At 44.7% G+C, this 19921-nt stretch overlaps 1 long non-coding RNA gene across 3 annotated transcripts in view; it reads right to left on the bottom strand.

Annotated features, from left to right (window-relative positions):
- Window positions 1–19921, bottom strand: part of LOC144754143 (uncharacterized) — a 213515-nt gene that overhangs the window by 121926 nt on the left and 71668 nt on the right. For all 3 annotated transcript variants that reach the window (XR_013594671.1, XR_013594672.1, XR_013594673.1), the window contains exons 2-3: window positions 10738–10815; window positions 2134–2296 (exon numbers count right to left, since the gene is read on the bottom strand). This is a non-coding gene — a long non-coding RNA (uncharacterized LOC144754143). The remainder of the gene's footprint in view (window positions 1–2133; window positions 2297–10737; window positions 10816–19921) is intronic.

The following is a 19921-nucleotide window of genomic DNA, read 5'->3' as shown; positions in this document are numbered from 1 at the left end:
CAACTACGCAAGCCCCCGGCTTTGGGCCTACTGCCGGGGACCACTCCACATTGCCCACTCCTAGGCCGGCCGCTCTCGCTGGCCATCGACTGCTGCCCTGATCGGGCCCATCATCAATCCCTGTGAGGTGAGAGGGGACCCCCACAAGGCAGTGTGCTACCCTGTCAGGCCGCTCCGCCTGCAACGAACTGGGGTGATCTGCGGCCTACCTGTGACTCGCCAGAGGGTGTTCCGGAGGCTGCGCTCTTCGGGCCCACCCAGCCTACCCTTGAGCACCTGGCCTCTCGACAACATGGGGAATGGGATTTAACCCTCCGTAGAGGGCATCGCCTCAACTGCCCCGAGGAGACCGGCTACAGGAGAAAGGTTTGAACCGAGCGGTTGCTGCCTCACACTTGGCCCTGTGTTGCGGGGGCGGGCCACCTTCCCATTTCTTCATAAGGCACTATCGTGACTGTGGACTTACCTGGGATAATATAGTCCCATAAAGTGGCCAGACTCTGGGGGCGCCCTCACCCTCGACTCGTATGAACTGCCTACCTGTGCCCCTAAGTGCGTGGGGCGCTCTCCAACGTGATCGGGAATCTACTGCTGGATAAGCGATGCCTCTACGCTCCCTGGTCTGCAGGTGTCACCTTGCTCTCTCTCCTCTGCCCCCACCTGGGCTATAGCCACCCCGGTGCTCTTGGCCTAGCGAGGGGGGGGGGGGTGACGGCCTGCCTAAATCAAAGGGGAGAGGGTCTGCTTCCGCCGACCATTTCTAGACCTGCGTCACCGGACTGCGCTGGGTGTATCGATGCCCCAACATTGCCTCCAGTAAAGGCAACCGACCATCTAACCAGAGGCAAATCAACAAACTCTTGTGGGGCTCTAAATGGGAGCTTTATGGACCATGACCCTGATCTTCTATTGGAGCTTCTGGGATGGATGATGGTTAATGATTTTGTAATATCTAGTGTCTCCCATTAACCTTTAACATTCTTGTCTGTAATCTTCAGTAGAAAGGATGACAATCGCTCCACCCTTATCTGAATACTTGATTGTTATGGAGTTATCAGCAAGGGTGCTTATTGCTATCCGCTCTTCACTAGACATTCTAAAATCACGTTTCTGGTGCCAACCTTAGGACATCATTCAATTCAGCTTTCTCAATGCTGAGGACTTAACATAGAAGGGCAATGGATGGAGGAGAAAAAGAAGATGGTTTTCTCAAGCCGGAGTGCGATGTTTCTTGCAGCGAGGGTTTATCCTGAAAATAAACTTGCCATTTAATCTTGCGATAGAAATTCACTGACTCACAGCTCAATCTGAAGAGATCTTCCTGCAGAGTTGGCGCAAAATCTAGGCCTTTGCTGATAAACTTTCTTCAATCTCATAGTCTTCGGTTTCACAAATGAATTAAATTGCTTTGCTCACTTTTTTCCCCTTGCTTTGTGTCACTATTTGGGGTTGTTTAGTGTTCCATTGTGTTGTCCTCTTCCTTTAGTTCTGCCTCTGCCCGGCTTATCCCTAGCAAGGTTTCGATAAACGGTGGTGTCATCCAGGTATGAAACAATAGTAACTGTGCAGCAAAAACTGGTTGCTGTTGAAAGCGGAATGGTCTCATCGCGTAATTCTGATACCTACGTGAACCCACAAACACATGCAACTGGTATTTGAGGTTCAGTGACCAACTTTTGGCACTTACAATTAAAATATGATGTAAAGTTCAAAGTGCTCGGGGAGACAAGTCTGTTGTCAAAATAACTTATTTGTGTTGAAATACGTGCAGCAAAACTGCAAAAAGACTGCAACATTAACAAAGGAAACACTAGATCCTCTAGTCTAGGGAACTCCAAGAGGAGGAGCTCACACTACAAGTATAGGTTGCACTTTTATGTATCAGCACCATCCTATCTAGTGGAGTCTAGCAGACCAGTGAATAGAGTCTAACACTCCTAGTGACATATGCAACCTATTACTATAAACAAATGAAATTTTCCAGAGCAGTTGAAATCCTTGAGAAGATTCAAAGTAGAGTAATCTTTAGGAAGAAGCATTTCTCCCTTGATCTGAGCAGACATGCAAAGCACTTAAAATATAAACATTCATGTGGTGCGTGCACTTTCAGAAGCAAAAAAAAAAAAAACTTACTTGAGGCTCTTGTGAGCTGGACGATCGATCTGACTGGGGGAGGGACACAAGGCTGGCTGCTCCCTTGATGTGGGACTGGAGGGCTTTCTTAAAACAAGACTCTAGGTTATTAAATAGCTGATCCGCTTCTTTGTTTGAGTGCCTGTGGAAGAGCCAGTAGCATCTAAAGAAAAGAAATCAAAGAGACATATTCAGACCATTTTACTTTTCAACTTTACTTATACGAACAAAGAATCATGGCAAGCACAAAGCAAAAACAAAACCAAATACATTCAGTTAGACTGAAATGACTGTTTTTTCGATCCACAGGTAAGCAAACTACAGGTTATACCTTGGAATGCTGAGTAGCAGGTCATATTTAATGGCCCTGACTGAAGTTGGTACTGCAGTAAAAATGTTTCTAATTCACTAGAAAGAAGACATGGTGGTCATTTTGGTAATACATTTCATGCTAAGTCTTGGATCCAACATATTAGATCATCTAACTTCCAAGCAAAAGCAAAAGCCAATGCCTGGGATCCATGAGAGTTCAAACCTTTGATACTGCCAATATCAGAAAAGCAGGATTAGCCTAAGTTGATTTAAGTTCTTGCATCTGGGGCTCCGGGTACAAATGGTGTATGTCAGAAATGGGATTTCCCATCTGGTAACTCAATAAACCCAATCTGGTTAGGGCAAAACAGAGTTCTGAGATAATCTCTGCTCACCTACTGGTAGCTATGGTAAACGCAGCAGGATATCTGCAGATAATGACATGCTAAGTTCAAGCAGTACAACAATTTCAAAGTAAAAGACACAACCCAATACAATTTCCAAGCCATTTTAGAAAGTTAGAGAATAATTTATTGATCAACAGACACCAATATCACAAAAATAGGCTATGGGGAACCATATGAATTTTTGAAGTTTAAGGGAAAAAGTAAAGCTCCAATCAAAAGTCACTGTTCACGGTTGACCGGAATATAGATACGACTTCTGGGAGACTGAAATGGAGAAGAGTTTGGATTTACTGAGAAAGTTGTCCTGACCAAAGTATTAAACATTTTAACTTAGTCTTTTTCATGGAAGTGGAGATCTTCCAGCAGTACATCGTTCAATACTGTGGCCGGCAAAGGTCGGTCAAAGTCAGATATGTCATCATCAAGCTCCCGACTATGCCACTGGTATGTCACCAAAACCACAAAATGGAACAAACCTGGATTTCGTAGATGGTGAGGTCGTTGAGTTGATCAGATGGATTTGTTGCCTTGCCAAGTCCAAATTGATCTGCCATAGTGACTTTTTTGGTGAGTCCAAATCTGCAAGCAGAGCTTACTGGAAGTCATAGCCAGACAGTGCTAAATGAGTTCTGACACCTTCTCTGTGAGGTCCCCCCGAAACAGCTTTCAGCGCACAAAAACTCGAGCGACACAACCCGATTTAGTTGCTCCTCTAGGGTGTGACCTTTTTGTTTATACTCTGCACCTTTTTTTATTACTACTAATAATAATAATAATAATATATTGTGTAGTTGATTAAACCACTACAATAGCAGTACAATTAAACATTTAAAATAAAATAAAACTGTCAATCAGTCTCTTAATCTCATACAAATAATAGGAAGGAACACAAACATTTGGGTAAGATAATCAGTAAATCAATCGATTAAAAGAGTCTACTTCCAGAATATGCGCAATCTGCTTACTTTGTGTTATTTTTATGAGTTTAGTTAGACAGTAAACCAACAGCATTTCTTTAGTGTTCAAATACTCTTACCGAAGAAGCACAGGTTCTAACCCCCAGACAATGGAAGGCTGGAGGCAGTAGGCCTTTTCCTTCTATGTGAAGTATATGCAGCAACAAAGGATATGGCCCATACTTTCCTCACACAAAGCACAGAATCTACAAGCATCGGATAATCTTGAGTTTTTCCAATGTTGGTGTTTCTCTCCAATGGCAAATTGTCCAAAATGGAGTCTGCCTTGACATTTCTTTGAATATCACTGAACAGCTCTCACACGTCGCACTTCACCATGTTTTGCAATGAGATAATAATACACTATAGTGTTTAAGCAGATAACAGTATTTTGAGTCAGTTTCGAAGGAAAGAGCAGACATTTGACTACTTAAAATACATTTGAAGTGCTGCCAAGAATAAATAGCTCCCAAAGCTTCATGCATATTTGAATTATTTAGTGCTATATGTAGCTTGACTGAATAGTCAAAGTTACTTGTTCAATCCCAATTTTTAAGATGAAGTCATAGAAATAATTTTAATGAGCCTAGTTTAGGGGTTTGACATTTTTGCCAAAAGCAGAATATGGGTGATTCTTGCAAGAATTGCTGTCTTAGCCTATATAACTCTAAATATAACTGTGGTAGTGATGTAGAGAGTGGGAGGGAGAAAATACACCTAAATAAGTTACATTGAATTACATCAAGAAACAATTGACAGAAAATATTCTGATTTTATGAGTAAGCAAAGATGGATATGAATCAAGGGTGTATTAGTCTAATGAGCCACTACAGAACAATGTATGTATCCCTGTGCCAGTTCAATCTGAGAATTCTCATCTGCATAGTTCCCCCCCAAGGGATTTCGTCATGCAGGCATGCGATGTAACTCGTCAAACAGAAAATCCAGTGTTGCTGTCGGGTGAACATTTTTTTCTCTGCATCTCCTGTGTTTCTGAAGGTCTTCAGAACACCCCACTGCATATCATCCTGAGTTTTTCAGTTACAAAGTGGACACACATTTTAGTCGTGATCCAGTGGTATCGCACATTGCTCCTACATTTATAGATGAGGGTTTTTATCGATCGGGTAGTCATGCACATTTATCTCAACAGACATGGACATTGAATACGATACATGCAGTTATTAGTGTTGTAGTTAGTGTGATTTAAAAATTGCCATGATCCTGCAGGTCCCAAATCAACTTCTTTAAGTAGGATTCGTTGGGGGACAAATATTGCAAAGTCTGCCTGGATAGTGTCCAACTATATGTGAAAGGCACTAGCAAGTAGTTAGGCTCTCTGTGTGGACTTTGATTATTTGGGTTTACTGTGAACCAAGAGAGCTCGTAAATTAGTTGTTTGTTTCAATGCAAATAGGATTGTTCAATACTTAGCCCTCCACTGATTAAAATATTCCAACTTTTATTAACAACCTGTTAGACACTATTAGAAAAAAGGGTGCATATGTAGTGATGCATGTCAGTTTGAGATGATCTTTTGTTGCCTGAGGTTCTAGAAGTGCTTCTCTATGGTTATTTCTCGTTCTCTTCCAGTCTGAGTGGATGAATGTATCTGGATTGTTACAGTTGTAAAGTTTGTAACTCAGGTCCTCAGCTTGTTTGTCAAAGGTTGATGTTTCACTACAATTTCTTCTAATACTTAGGAATTGACCAAAAGAGGAATTTGCGCTAAAGGCTCGAGGATGGGCACTATCAATTAGTAATAAGCGGTTATGATCCATAGCGTTATAGTAGGTTCTTGTTGTTAGCTGGCCTTCATCGATGGTTATCATCAGACAAGAAAAGGGAGTTTCTTGTTGGAAATAGACGCCGTAAACTTAAGATCTGGATCACAGAGATTTACCCATTTCCTGTATTCCAAAGCAACAATTCGATAGCCCCTCCAGATTATCAAGATGTTGTTGATAAAACTGCCGCAAAGTTGGGTTTACTTCTTAAAGGAATTGATTTAAGAGAGTATAAAACTTCTCGTAGCTGTAAAGACATGCCAGATTTGAGGTGACGGTCAACTGAATCTGGAGGTACAGATTTTGCTTGAATTGAAAAACATTCTCTGATTACCAAAGTGGCACACGCACGTCTCAGTGGCACTCCCACATCTCAGATGTTAACATTTTCTTCACAACCATAAGTGTGGGATGTGGGACGGTTGAGTACAAAGCTTCCACGTCCAATGTAATTAGCAGGTCTGTTCCTGTGGTGTTAATACTCTCAATTAAAATTAGAGCATCCTAGGTATCCTTAATGAATGTCGAGATCCTCTTGACTACTGGTCTAAGGAAATGATCTGAGAATTTGAAAAGTGGCTCAAAGAGGGAATTGATCCATGAATCGATGGCCCTCCCAGGTAGGGGTCTTTTCTCTTTGTGGATCTTAGGAAAGCAGTCGAAATAAGGTGTTGTTGGTTAATGAGGAAGTCCGTTTCCTTTCTAGTAATCCATCTAACATTTCAGCTTCATGGACCATGACCCTGATCTTCTATTGGAGCTTCTGGGATGGATGATGGTTAATGATTTTGTAAAATCTAGTGTCTCCCATTAAACTTTAACATTCTGGTCTGTAATCTTCAGTAGAAAGGATGACAATCGCTCCACCCTTATCTGCAGACTTGATTGTTATGGAGTGGTCATCAGCAAGGGTGCTTATTGCTATCCGCTCTTCACTAGACATTCTAAAATCATGTTTCTGGTGCCAACCTTAGGACATCATTCAATTCAGCTTTCTCAATGCTGAGGACTTAACATAGAAGGGCAATGGATGGAGGAGAAAAAGATGGTTTTCTCAAGCCTGAGTGCGATGTTTCTTGCAGCGAGGGTTTATCCTGAAAATAAACTTGTCATTTAATCTTGCGGTAGAAATTCACTGACTCACAGCTCAATCTGAAGAGATCTTCCTGCGGAGTTGGCGCAAAATCTAGGCCTTTGCTGATAAACTTTTTCGTCAATCTCACATAGTCTTCTGTTCCACAAATGAACAATTAAATTGCTTTGCTCACTTTTTTCCCCCTTGCTTTGTGTCACTATTTGGGGTTGTTTAGGGTTCCATTGTGTGTTGTCCTCTTCCTTTATGGCAAGATGGTCACTTAATGTATTTGATAGTCTCAACATGTTTAATCTTGTTTGACAGCCCATCAGATGTAAGAACATAATCGACAGTGGACTGGTAGCCTCTCCCTACATATATCGACTCTGGCTTTCTTGTTTTTGGGTTTAAGTTGTTGGCTATTATAAGTGCCAAGTCAGACATAAGGTCATTCATAGCTATGCCTGATTTAGTATGGCAGAAATGAATAAGGGGAATGTCCAGGTCCCTGATCATTTCACTGCAATTTTTGTTAAGGCAGGGGTGCAAATTAACGTCCCCTCCCCATAGGAAGAAGACAGCACCTTTACCTCCTTTTGTCTGTCTAAGATATGAGAGTTTTTCATTTAGGTTTAGTATTACTCATAAATTCTGCTTCCTCCAAATTATTATAGAAGTTAATGAGTATGATAGTCTATTTTTTTGGTAGGGTGAGGGAAAGAAGCTGGAAGTTTGCGTCTAGTTCAAGGGTGGTTATTTTTATTTGGACAGTGTTCGCTATATAAATAGTTAATCCCCCCTTTGCTCTGCCCATGTTCCCAAACAGAGCTGGAGAAAAAAAACGTCCTAAAACCCAGAAGGTGCAATTCCATTGATGACCAAGTCTCCTGGAGACATACAATTTGGTGTCTGTCTAGGAAACTTATGGCGGTACCGTCCTCAATCTTGGGGCGGAGACCGGCAATGTTCCAAGACACGACACTTAGAGTTTGGGGACCTCTAGTTAGGGTCTTAGTTTTCTGTGGTCCACCATGAGCCTCTAATTCCCTTTTTATGGAACTGAGATGTTTTTTATCCTGTGGTGGTCAGTCAACTAGCTCAAGGCCGCATAATCTATTAGACGTTGGAATACCGTTCCAACCCTCCCAGGGTGGTGGTTCTCTATAGGGATCTCTATGGTAAGGTCCTCCCCAGTCGTCCCTTTCTCTACCCCGATGTAGAGGGCCTACTGTATGCCAAGATCCATCGTAAAGATAACCATTTCGATTTCTCAAGGGGTAGAAGAAGGAAAGGCGCTTTGTTCCTATAGCCCCAGTTGAGGTCTGATAGTCCCATGAGCAGATGTGATCAACTAATCTGGGATCATCGAAGGTAATGATGACACAATCACCTTGTATAGTTTTTTTTCCGTGTCCTACCCAAGGGGCTCTTCTTACCATTAGGATCTTGGGTGAACAGTAGGGAGGAGGTGGGCGATTTACATTTAACCAGTGTTGGACCTTGTTCTTTAGCGACCAGGTTGCTTCATTAGTTTGATCTCCCAGTTCTGGTACGCCAGTCATTACAACTGTGAAAGGACTGGCTTCCAGTGGGAGATTGATGGAGAATCTTCCGTCGTGGGGTCCTCTATCCCATCCTTCATTTAACTGTGTTGCTGGTGTTTTTGAATCTGTTATTATGTACCGAGTTAGTATTAGTGATATTAATCGGAGTATTACTTAGGGTGTTGTCTAATGTCTTTTTTTTTGTTCACTTGTGGTTGGACTGGTTTAGCTACTGGTGGAATAGGTTGTTTGTTTAGGACGTTAGAGATTGCAGCAGGCTGCTTCGCCCCCCCTGTTTTTTGTCCCAGTTGGTTCATTTTTGTTTTTGCAGGAGTTGTCAGACCAGCTAATGCTTTTTCTATTTGCCCCAATCTCAGTTCTAATGGTTTAAGTAATTGTTTGAAAAGGTCTCCAATTTTAGTTAGTAGGTGGTCGTTGGGATCAGTGTTAACGTCTGCCTCCTTGCCTAATGGGAGGCCAATCGTAATTTCGCCGGTAATAAGAGCCGGGGTATCGGGTAGTGCCTGATGAACAATCACATTAAGAAATTCCTGTTCTCTTCTCTGTGGTATGGTGGTTCGAGTCTCTCCTGTCTTATTAGAAATCTTGTGTGTTTTATTTGACTTGATTGTTCTGGGCTATACATTTTTTCTTATTTATTGCACCCTCCCTCCTCCCTCTTGACTGTCTTAATACCTCTGGGGTAGTTTCAAGCACCAGATCTGGGGTCTTCTCTAAGTCCAATGATAGTTGTAAGTCGGAGAGCTGTGAAACCGATAGATCCACCGTGGTTGGAAGGCTAAGCCTTTGGCCACAGGCTTCACTCGGTCCAAGGTCACTGCGTTGCTCCGGCGTTTGTGCATCCGCCAAATGGCCCATAGAGGACCTTTTTGCGTTAGCTAGATCTTGAGACACTCTGCGTTCTATCAGGGAGATACTTTGATCTATAAAGGTGTTTGCTCTGGTGATGAAATTATCTTTAGGACCTGTTATTTGTCCCTCCTTAGCGGCAGTTTTGCTTCTACTGCCTCGTGTAGACATAAACGTTTTATAATACAGTCTTACATACAAAAAAGGGGAATTTAGGGTGTATATATGCCAGCAGAACCCCAAATTTGATATCACCCAATATTGAGGATAATGGGGTATGAATGTGCAAAAACAAGTTAGCAGGGTGGCCCAGTCCAGTCTATAACGGTCTCTAACGGGCACAAACGGGCCCGCCCTTGGCCCGGGCTTCGCCCGGGCTTCGCCCGGCACCGCCCGCGCGCGTCCCGCGGTTGCGGGATTAATGCTCCTAAAATAGAGGGGGGAAGGGTCGGGAAGAGGCACCAGGTGCGCGCGATGTCAGGAGCGCTGAGAACCTTGGTCCTCGCAGTCCCGCTTCCCCACAGCCAGCAGCAATTCAACCAAGGCGACACAGGGACCCGCTCTTCAGGTCAGCAGATTCCCCAGCAAAGAATGCAGAAAATGATCCGTGGAGCACAGGGACCCAGCAAGCGTTTCAATGTCCAAACGACTTCGAGCGGCACCCGCGGAGCGGGAGCCGCGAGTCTTATTTCAAGCTCCAGGTAGGCGGGCAGGGGAGGGGCGGGAAGAGGCACCAGGTGCGCGCGATGTCAGGAGCGCTGAGAACCCTGGTCCTCGCAGTCCCGCTTCCCCACAGTCAGCAGCAATTCAACCAAGGCGACACAGGGACCCGCTCTTCAGGTCAGCAGATTCCCCAGCAAAGAATGCAGAAAATGATCCATGGAGCACAGGGACCCAGCAAGCGTTTCAATGTCCAAACGACTTCGAGCGGCACCCGTGGAGTGGGGGCCGCGAGTCGTATTTCAAGCTCCAGGTAGGCGGGGGGGGGGGGGGGAGGCGGGAAGAGGCACCAGGTGCGTGCAATGTCAGGAGCACTGAACCCTGGTCCTCGCAGTCCCACTTCGCCACAGTCAGCAGCAATTCGACCAAGGCGACACAGGGACCCGCTCTTCAGGTCAGCAGATTCCCCAGCAAAGAATGCAGAAAATGATCCGTGGAGCACAAGGACCCAGCAAGCGTTTCAATGTCCAAACGACTTCGAGCGGCACGATAATGAATAAAAGCATTAGAACAAAATGTATTATCTCAAATATCAAAAAGCTGAGCGCCAAATATGGGCATTACATTGTAATACACTTTCGCTCCTGACAATGGAAGTCTTTTTATAAATATACATGGTGCTCATTCTACAATTTCAACAAGGATAAAAAAAACATACTTTGGAGAACCATTGGAAGGAATTATACCTTAGATGGAAAACTTGAAAAAGGTACTCAAAAATGCTATCACTGCTAAATAAATAAAAAGGAAGTATCCTCTAGGAACATATTTTTTTTTAAAAATGAACAAGTTAACATGTCACAAACAATATATGAGATTAGATCAGGAAAAGTAAGGAAAATAAAGTTGGGCTACATTATTAATAGACCCAAAGAAGATTATCAAAGCATACAAGTTTCTCAACGTACCAAGAGCTATTAATTTAAAACTTACGCTCTTGCTACTTTGCGAGCTTCTGAGTCAGCATCGTGGATTCCCTTTTTAATGGTTTCTTCTAGTACTGCTATGTGCCTAGATGGGGAGAAGTCCTTGTCAATATCAGAGTGCATTTAAACAATCTAACACATTTTTTACTCCTGCATCTATTTGCTTTGCTTGACCGATTTTGACACTAGGTACTATTGGAGTCTGTGTTTATAAGTATATTTTCTGATTAGTCTGCTTTGACTTGCATTCAATGATTTCAAAGTATGTTTTGCTGGTAAATTTAAAATTCAGTTATTCTACAATTGACCTAATTCATAATTATTAAATGTTTACTACCTAAAATAAAATAAAAATCAGGCACGCGTAACCCCTACCAACATCTACAGACGTCCCAAATTTGGAAACCCATATTTTTCACATTTTTTACAAGACATACGAAAAACTGTTTTGACAACAGCAGCCCTACATACGTGTGTACCAGGTTGGGTTTTCTTTATCGACAATACCGTCTGTTTTTTAAAAGAAATCAGAATGCAAGTGTACCTACCAGAATACATTTTCTGTATCTGACAAGGAATTAAAAACTTCAAGAATTCAGGAAATTCCCTTTATGAAATAGGAATTTTCATGCTCCCGTGATTTCAATAAGTGCACTGTTTAGCTCCTTAGTCAAAAAAGGAAAACCGGACAGAATGTAAACTGAACCTGGCACCTGCACAATCAATCTTATAACTATAAAATCGATATTTCCAGGCCAGAGTGGTGCAAATGAAAGGCATTAGACATGTATTCTACTAAGGTTATGATTACCAATATATGTGAGAGTTTGCAGACGTGCTGGGGAAATTCATAATAGCCTACTATGCATCAATGTACACATGATACTATTGAGGGCTAACATAACTCAGTTTCAGACTTCACAGCCCCTAACAATGGGGTCCTTGAAACTAAGAGCCAGAGACATTCCAAGTCTGCATTTCCCACTTGGTCTCCTTCATGGAGGAATCCTCCTAAAATTAAGTGCCAATGAGTACATCCTTGCAAAGAAAAAAAAAATCTGAGAAACTTGGTAAGCAAAGAAATTCTCCAGTGTTTACAGAAAGACGAGAGAGATTGAACCAAAATCAGCTTTGCAGACATAAGTTATCTCCAAATGGAATGAGACCTAATAACCAAAGGACTGATTATGATCCAGGGACATCTGCACAATAAAAGACTGTTGCAGGATTCTTCCAGAAAATATCGTCTATGTTTGGCTTTGAACAAATATGTGTTGAGTTGTTCTGAAAGTCAGATCTCCAGTGAAGCAAACTCTTGGGGAACAGACCGAGGTTTAACCCCTTCCATGCTCATGATGAGCTCAGCTCGTCATGAGGCACACTGGAGCTGTGCTAATGACGAGCTGACCTTGTCATGAACAATGGGATTATCAATCAATCTGCACAGGAGGGGAAAAGCCATAGCACCCAAGGTGGTAACAGGTTTAGGTGTAAGCTCAACAGTGTTCAATGCATGTTTAATGAAGCTGGAACAATAATACAAATGATTTGGGAAATCTGATGTTAAAGTTATTGACCCTTGTGAGTATCGCGGGGAGAGGGGCTTTGCCTATGATAGAGCTCTCTATTTCAATCCATAGTGGTGTATAACCTGAGTTGTCATTAAACCAACATGCTCCTTGTTTACACAAAAATTTTAGGAACTACCAAGCTGTATTTTTGTGTAAACAAGGAGCATGTTGGTTTAATGACAACTCAGGTTATACACCACTATGGATTGAAATAGAGAGCTCCATCATAGGCAAAGCCCCTCTCCCCACGATACTCACAATGGACCTGTCTCACCTTACACACTCCAAGTACATTATGCTAAACACCAGGAGAGCACTCAGACTTGATCAAACCCACAATGCTGGCCTCCAGATAAAAAGAACGACTTCATCATCCCTGTGGCACAACCCAACTATCCGGATTAACCGAATATCACCCTTTTGGGAACACTGGTCGGTTAAGGGCATTAACATGGTCTCTGACCTATTCGAAGGTCGTCTACCACTGCCGTACTCCACGATACAAACTAAATACTGCCTTCAACCAATTGACTTCTATGCGTTCCTAAAGTTGAAAACAGCCTTATCCACACACTCATTTTCGAATTCCACAGGCATAGACCTCGACTGGGATAAGATTCATACCTCAGCCCTTACACATAAGGTGTCCCCGATCCTTTCCCAAACCAAATATATGCTTCTCAACAGGGTTTTCTGGACCCCTCAAAATTTATTTAAGCTTAAACTACGAGATACCCCCACATGTTGGAATTGTTCCTTAATGGACGGAGATCTACCACACATGCTCTTCCACTGCCCCTTATTACAAAAGTACTGGTCCAGCATCTTTAACTTCATTGAACACATATTTAAGATCAAACCAAAGAGGGAGTTTATCTACATACTGTTGGGTGCAATAGACCCAATGCTTTCAAGAGATCATGACCGCCAACTACTAGATCTACTACTTACGCTAGCATGCAAAGTCATTTTATGCAAGTGGAAGAATGCCTCGGAGGTCTTGTTCACAATATGGAAAGAGTGGCTGTCATCTATTAGGGGTACTGATAATGCTGCCTTACATTCTTCCCCATTGCATATGACCAACAAGAAATTGTGGAGTGCCCTTGACGCTTCCTCCTTCTCGTTTGACCCACCGTAGGATGTTACCTGTTCGGTCTAACTGACAACGATATCATCCCCATTACTGGTTATGTGAAACAAAGCACTACTGGAATACTTAGTGGATTACACTGAATGTCTTGGTATTGGTACTAGGCATAGATCTACCCTGCAGCACCATGTCCTACATACTAAAAAACACAATCAGTGGTAACACAATGTATGCTTCTGGTTTTAGTTATTACTCTCTGCCCTATGTAAGATTGTCCTGTTAGCTTCTGCAATGATGTCTTAGCTGATAATCTGTACACACTACAAAGCGCCATCTTGATTTGATATATCTTTCAGCATGTATACCACACTATGATACCAGTAACAACGTGAGATAAATACTCCACTTATGACTGTCATCTGAAATGATTACGACATCGAACCTCTTTAAGCAAAGGGACCTGTATTTGAATTCAGATTATTTTCTTATCCTACTTTATTTGATCCCCACACGGATTGTCTCATGCTTGTATATATTATTTTTGTACCTGGTTTTCTTTTCCTTTTATTGCTCAATAAAAACAATTTGAACACAAATAAAAAAAGTTATTGACCCTTATTGTAAATGTAACCAAAAAGTATTGAATATGAAGACCCAATGGATTTTTTCTGACTAACTAAAATATTCACAACTCTCACTACTTGTTTATTTTACTGGAACGAAAGCATAGACCCCATTAACAGAGATCTTGGGTTTAACAAAAATTATGACAACAATTGTTACAGGCTTGCATTCCATATGGCATGAGAACATATGGCTGTTATTCACATGAAATAATACATTAAAACAGAAGCAGAAGATGGGGTACCATAGGTTTAGCACTGATAGCAAGGTTTTTCTTAGTGATCAATTCCTAGCGGAGAATCAATTTTGTCTACTTATTATTGTAGGCTGACTGGGAAGCAATTTACACTATACATAAAGATGCAGATTCTTTTGCAAGCTAAATGATGGATATGACATTTTTAACTGGTATGGAAAACACCAAAGTCCAGATGCACAAAGATTCCATTAGCAAAAAGTGGCCACAAATTGCGCATGGTCATTTTTACAAACCAAATGAACAAGTTACTTACCTTCGGTAACGCTTTTTCTGGTTGATACAATATCTGCCTGTGGATTCCTCACCTTGTGAATATCCCCCTGCGTCAGCAGCATTCCGAATTTCTTTTTGTAGCTTCGCGCCGACGTGGACGACGTCAGAGGCACGGCATCGCGCGCCACTCCGCTGACGTCACCGACACTATAACAGGCCGGCGTGATGACATCAGTTCCGCCCTTTTTTCCGTGCCTTCGAGGCACACTGACGGACCGATGACAGCAGAAATATACACAGTACACAAATGTCAATATAACACAGTGTGAAACCAATAACATAATAAACATTTCCTTTGACAATAAAATATATACAATACAACAACTCGAGTATAGAAGAGTGGACAACAGGGAGGCGGGTGGGTCAGTGAGGAATCCACAGGCAGATATTGTATCTACCAGAAAAAGCGTTACCGAAGGTAAGTAACTTGTTCTTCTGATAAATACATCTGCCAGTGGATTCCTCACCTTGTGAATAAAGTCCCACAGCAGTCCCCACTCCCGAAGGAGGGTGTCCACTCTCCTATACCAGAAAATCCTGGAGGACAGCGCGCGCAAAGTGGCCCTCCATCCTCACCTCGGCATCCAAGCAGTAATGCTTCGCGAAAGTGTGGAGGGAAGCCCAAGTCGCCGCTTTACAAATGTCCTCAACAGGAACACCCCTAAACAAAGCAGATGTTGAGGACTATGCTCTAGTAGAGTGAGCTCTTATACCCTCTGGAGGGTCCTTACCCGCCCGGGCGTAGCAGATATTAATGCAGAGGATAATCCATCTCGAGAGCGTGCGCTTGTGCACCGCCTTCCCCTTCTTGCAGCCAGTAAATCCAACAAACAGCTGGTCATCCAACCTGAACTTCTTGTCCTGTCCAGGTAGAAGCTCACCGCCCTCTTACGGTCCAAACAGTGTAGTCTCTCCTCCTCCTTGGAAGGGTGAGGGGGAGGATAAAAGGTAGGGAGGGTAACGGACTGCCCCAGATGGAAAGGATTTACCACCTTAGGCAGAAAAGCAGCCCTGGTCCTGAGAACCATTCTTTCAGCATGAATGGATAAAAATGGGTGCTTTGAACTAAGAGCTTGAAGCTCACTTACCCTCCTTGCCGAGGTAATTGCCACCAGAAAAATAGTCTTAAAAGACAAAAGTCTAAAGGGACATGTATGTAAAGGTTCAAAAGGAGAACCCATTGAGGTACAATAAAAGGTGTAGGAGGAAATTTATTGGTAAGGCCTTTAATAAAACGTAATACAATAGGAGATTTAAACAAAGAGGGCTGGGCTGGCAAACAAAGGAAAGCCGATAAGGCCGACAAATAACCTTTGATAGTTGCCACCGCAAAACCTTGTTGGGCCAAGGAAAGTGCAAATTGAAGTATATTGGACAAACGAGCCTTTAAAGGGTCACTGGACTTCTCCCCGCACCAAGCGACAAATTTAGACCATCTATAAGAATAAATGGACTTGGTGAAGTCACGCCTGGCCGACAAGATGACATCCACCACATCGTGCGGGAGAGAAAAGGAAATCAGGTTGCCCCGCTCAATCTCCAGGCATGAAGGTGTTAGGTCTAGAGGTGGGGGTGTAGAACCTGCCCCTCCATCTGGGAGAGGAGATCTGCCCTGTGAGGGAGACGGAGCAGAGGGCACGAGGAAAGGTGGAGAAGATCCGTGTACCACACCCTTCTTGGCCAATCCGGGGCGATCAATATAACTTGGGCCCGGTCTTGGCGAATCTTCCTCGGAACCAAGGGTATGGGAGGAAACTCGTAAAGGAGTTGCGAGCCCCAACTCAACTGAAATGCGTCCCCCAAGGCTCCCTGCATCGGAAACTGCAGAATGACGGGCAGTGAGCGGCAAACAGGTCCACCTGAGGAGTCCCCCACGTCTGAAAGACGTGACGAACCACCTCTGGGTGAAGCCTCCACTCGTGATCGGCAGAGAACTGCCGACTGAGACTGTCTGCACGAATGTTCAGAACTCCGGCCAGATTTGCCATCAGACAAATCTGATGGTCCTGAACCCAGGACCAGAGACGCGGAGCCTCTCTGCAGAGACACTGAGACACTACTCCTCCCTGCTTGTTGACATACCACATCGCGGTCGTGTTGTCCGTCAGGACCTGAACTGACTGACCGCCAAGAGAAGGGAGGAAGGCCTTGAGCGCCAGACATATCGGCCGCAATTCCAGAAGGTTGATGTGAAGCAACCTTTCCTCTGGAGACCAAAGACCCTTGATCTCCAGATCCCCCAGATGAGCACCCCACCCTAGAGTGGATGCATCCGTTATCACTGTGGCCACCGATGGAGGAAGTTGAAAAGGATTTCCTTGAGACAGATTGCCTTCCACGCTCCACCAAGAGATCCACTGCAGTTTCTCTCCATCCTTACTGACTCCGAGATCTCTGCCGTGCTGATAGCACTGCCTGCGGAGACACCACTGGAGCGCCCACATGTGCCAGCTTGCATGGTTGACCAACAGAATGCAAGAAGCCATCAGACCGAGCAGGCGAAGGACCTTCAGGACTGGAACAACCGCAACATTGAAAAATAAAGGAATCATTTCCTGTATGTCGTGGAGTAGTGCGGCTCAATGGTTAGAGCAGGCAGACCTCGATGCAGAGCCCTGGCCAGGGACCAAGGTTCGATTCCTGCCTCGGCGGGTCTCGGGCTCATTAATTCCCCTGACCGGATATTCTCGCCTCAGTGCCTATTCTGATCATGGGTCCCGCGCTGCAACTCTGGGCAATAGCTTGCTTAGTCTCCACAACGGCCCCCACAACGCGAGGGATGCCTGGTCTGCACCATGGGGGTGCCCAGGAGTGGACACTTCACAGGGAAAGCCAGGAAGGGTTCCCTTGCGGTATTCGTACAAGCGCCGGGAAACCCACTGCTGGTAGCTGTGCGCTATACAAGTACAAAAACATTTACATTTACAAACCTTGAGGAGGAGGGAATGCACGACACACCGTAGTGTCCAGTACCGCACCTATGAACAGGTACATTTATCGAAAAACCCAACCTGTGCAACAACTGAGTTGTCTCTTGCAGATGATGGAGCACTATCTCTGGAGATTCTGCTTTGATCAGCCTGTCGTCCAGATACGGGAATACCAGTATCCCAGACCTTCTGAGATGTGCTGCCACCACAGCCATCACCTGGTTGAAGACTCGAGGCGCAGTAGTAAGACCAAATGGAAGGACCGCAAACTGGTAGTGTTGCGACCCAACCGTGAAACGGGATACTTTGTGTGACTTCAGGATTGGGATATGAAAATACGCATCCTGCAAGTCGATCGACACCATCCAGTCTTCTTCCAGCAGCGCTTGAAGAACCTGTGCAAGGGTGAGCATCTTAAACCTCTCCTGCTTCAGGTAAAGGTTCAAGATCCTGAGATCCAGGATTGGACGGTGCCTGCCATCCTTCTTGGTGATCCGAAAATACCAGGAGTAGCATCCCTGACCCCTCTCCTGCTCTGGAACCACCTCTATTGCACCCTTTCTGAACAGAGCCAGGACTACTTCCTGTAGGAGCAGCGGATGGTCCTCCGAATAAAAACCCTGGCAAGGAGGGTAATTTGGGGGCAATTCCAGAAAGAAAAAAGCATACCCATTCGCCACGAGACTGAGAACCCAAAGATCTGAAGTAATCAATTCCCAATCCCATAGAAAATGGGTAAGCCAGCCCCCACTGGCCCCACATGATCCGGAATGGCGGATCTAGGGCTGCTTTGCTGCAGTGGTAGGGGGCTTGGAAGGGGGAAGCTTGATGGCCTAGAGGACAGGCTCTTTGCTTGCCCCTGTACCACCTGTACAGCGTATGTTGCTGTGGCTGCTGCTGAGATGGTCTGTGGGTCCGAAAGGAAAACCTGCCCAATCCCCCGAAGCGCCTTCCAGTAGTACCCCTTGTCTGAAGACCTAAAGATTTCACTGTGGCCCTGCTGTCTTTGAAATGTTCTAAAGCAGCGTCAGCCTTCTTGCCAAACAATCCTGTCCCATCAAAGGACAAGTCCATCAAAGCAGACTTAACATCTGCAGAGAACTCCTATGACTTTAACCATGCAGCTCTTCTAGTGGCCACCGAAGAGCCCATGACCCTCACCACCGAATCAGCCGTGTCCAGCCCACTCTGAATCACTTGTTTCGCAGCAGCCTGAGTGTCCAAAATTACCTCCTGAAAGTCCTTTATATCCACCTCAGGTACTTTTGGCACTAACTGCTTCTCGGAATCCATCAAGGCATGGATGTATCGTCCCATCAGACAAGTTGCATTAGTAGATTTTAATGCCATGCTGGCTGAGAAGACCTTCTTGGCAGCCTGATCTTGCTTCCTGGACTCTTTTTCCCCAGGAACCTGCGGAAAAGCACCCGCAGACTCCTTTGAGCAGGCAGCCTGCACAACCAGACTCTCAGGTAGGGGGTGTGTTGACAAAAAGTCCGGGTCACTAGGTGCCACCCTATACCTCCTCGCCACAGCCCTTGAAACAGCAGGAGCTGTTAAAGGTTTCTTCCAGACTTCATAAATGGGTTCAGCCAAAGCATAATTAAATGGCAGCATTGGTTCAACAACTGAGGAAGGCGAATGAAGGACCTCAGTAAGAATATTAGACTTGTACTCAGCAGTGGGCAGAGTAATATTCAACAAGCCCGCAGCCTTTTTAATAACGTGATAAGGCTGCATATCCTTGGAAGGCACGTCTGACAGAAGCCAAATCCCACTCAGGAGACAGCTCAAGTCCACTGGCCTCTCTCAGGTCATCAAAAGGATCATCAGAATCCTGTAACTCTCCTTCCTCCACGTCCGCATACCGATACCTTTTCTCCTCCAGAAGTCTCTGGGCTTCACGCCTCAACCTCTCCTTCATGAATGAGGTCGATGGATCCAGAACAGACTCCGCCGGGGTCGGAGCCGGCGTCGAACCCGAAGCCGGGCGAGGCAGTTTTACCGGAGGTCAAACGGAATCCTGCATCGGAGTCGTGGACACTGGCGTCGACGGAATTGGCATCGATGGGTTTGACGTCAAAGGCTTCGGAGTCGAAGGCCTCGGCGGCGCCTAAAAGTGCCACTGCAGTGCAAGAGCCGGCATGAAAGGAATAAAGGGTTCAGGGGCATAAGCCTGAGGAACACCCAAGTTGAACGCCAAAGGACCTGTGGGACCAACGGGTGCACCAGAGGAGTACATTGCCCTGGAGTAAACACCAAACATAGCATTCAGGAACTGGGATGAATCCATCACCACCCCCTTTTGTACCCCTTTTGGCCGCCATAAGTGTGGCAGGGTATGCTCAGACGTGAGTCCCTTGCTCACTTTGCCACTGGATTCAAGCAAGCCGGGCTGAAGACGGCTGGAATGCCAGAAACCGGTCCTCGGAAGCTTTTCT

This window comes from Lissotriton helveticus, chromosome 5_1 (genome assembly GCF_964261635.1).
Source record: "Lissotriton helveticus chromosome 5_1, aLisHel1.1, whole genome shotgun sequence".
NCBI classification, from domain to species: domain Eukaryota; kingdom Metazoa; phylum Chordata; class Amphibia; order Caudata; family Salamandridae; genus Lissotriton; species Lissotriton helveticus.
The sequence above is the reverse complement of the archived record's forward strand: the minus strand, read 5'-3'. Positions and strand labels throughout refer to the sequence as shown.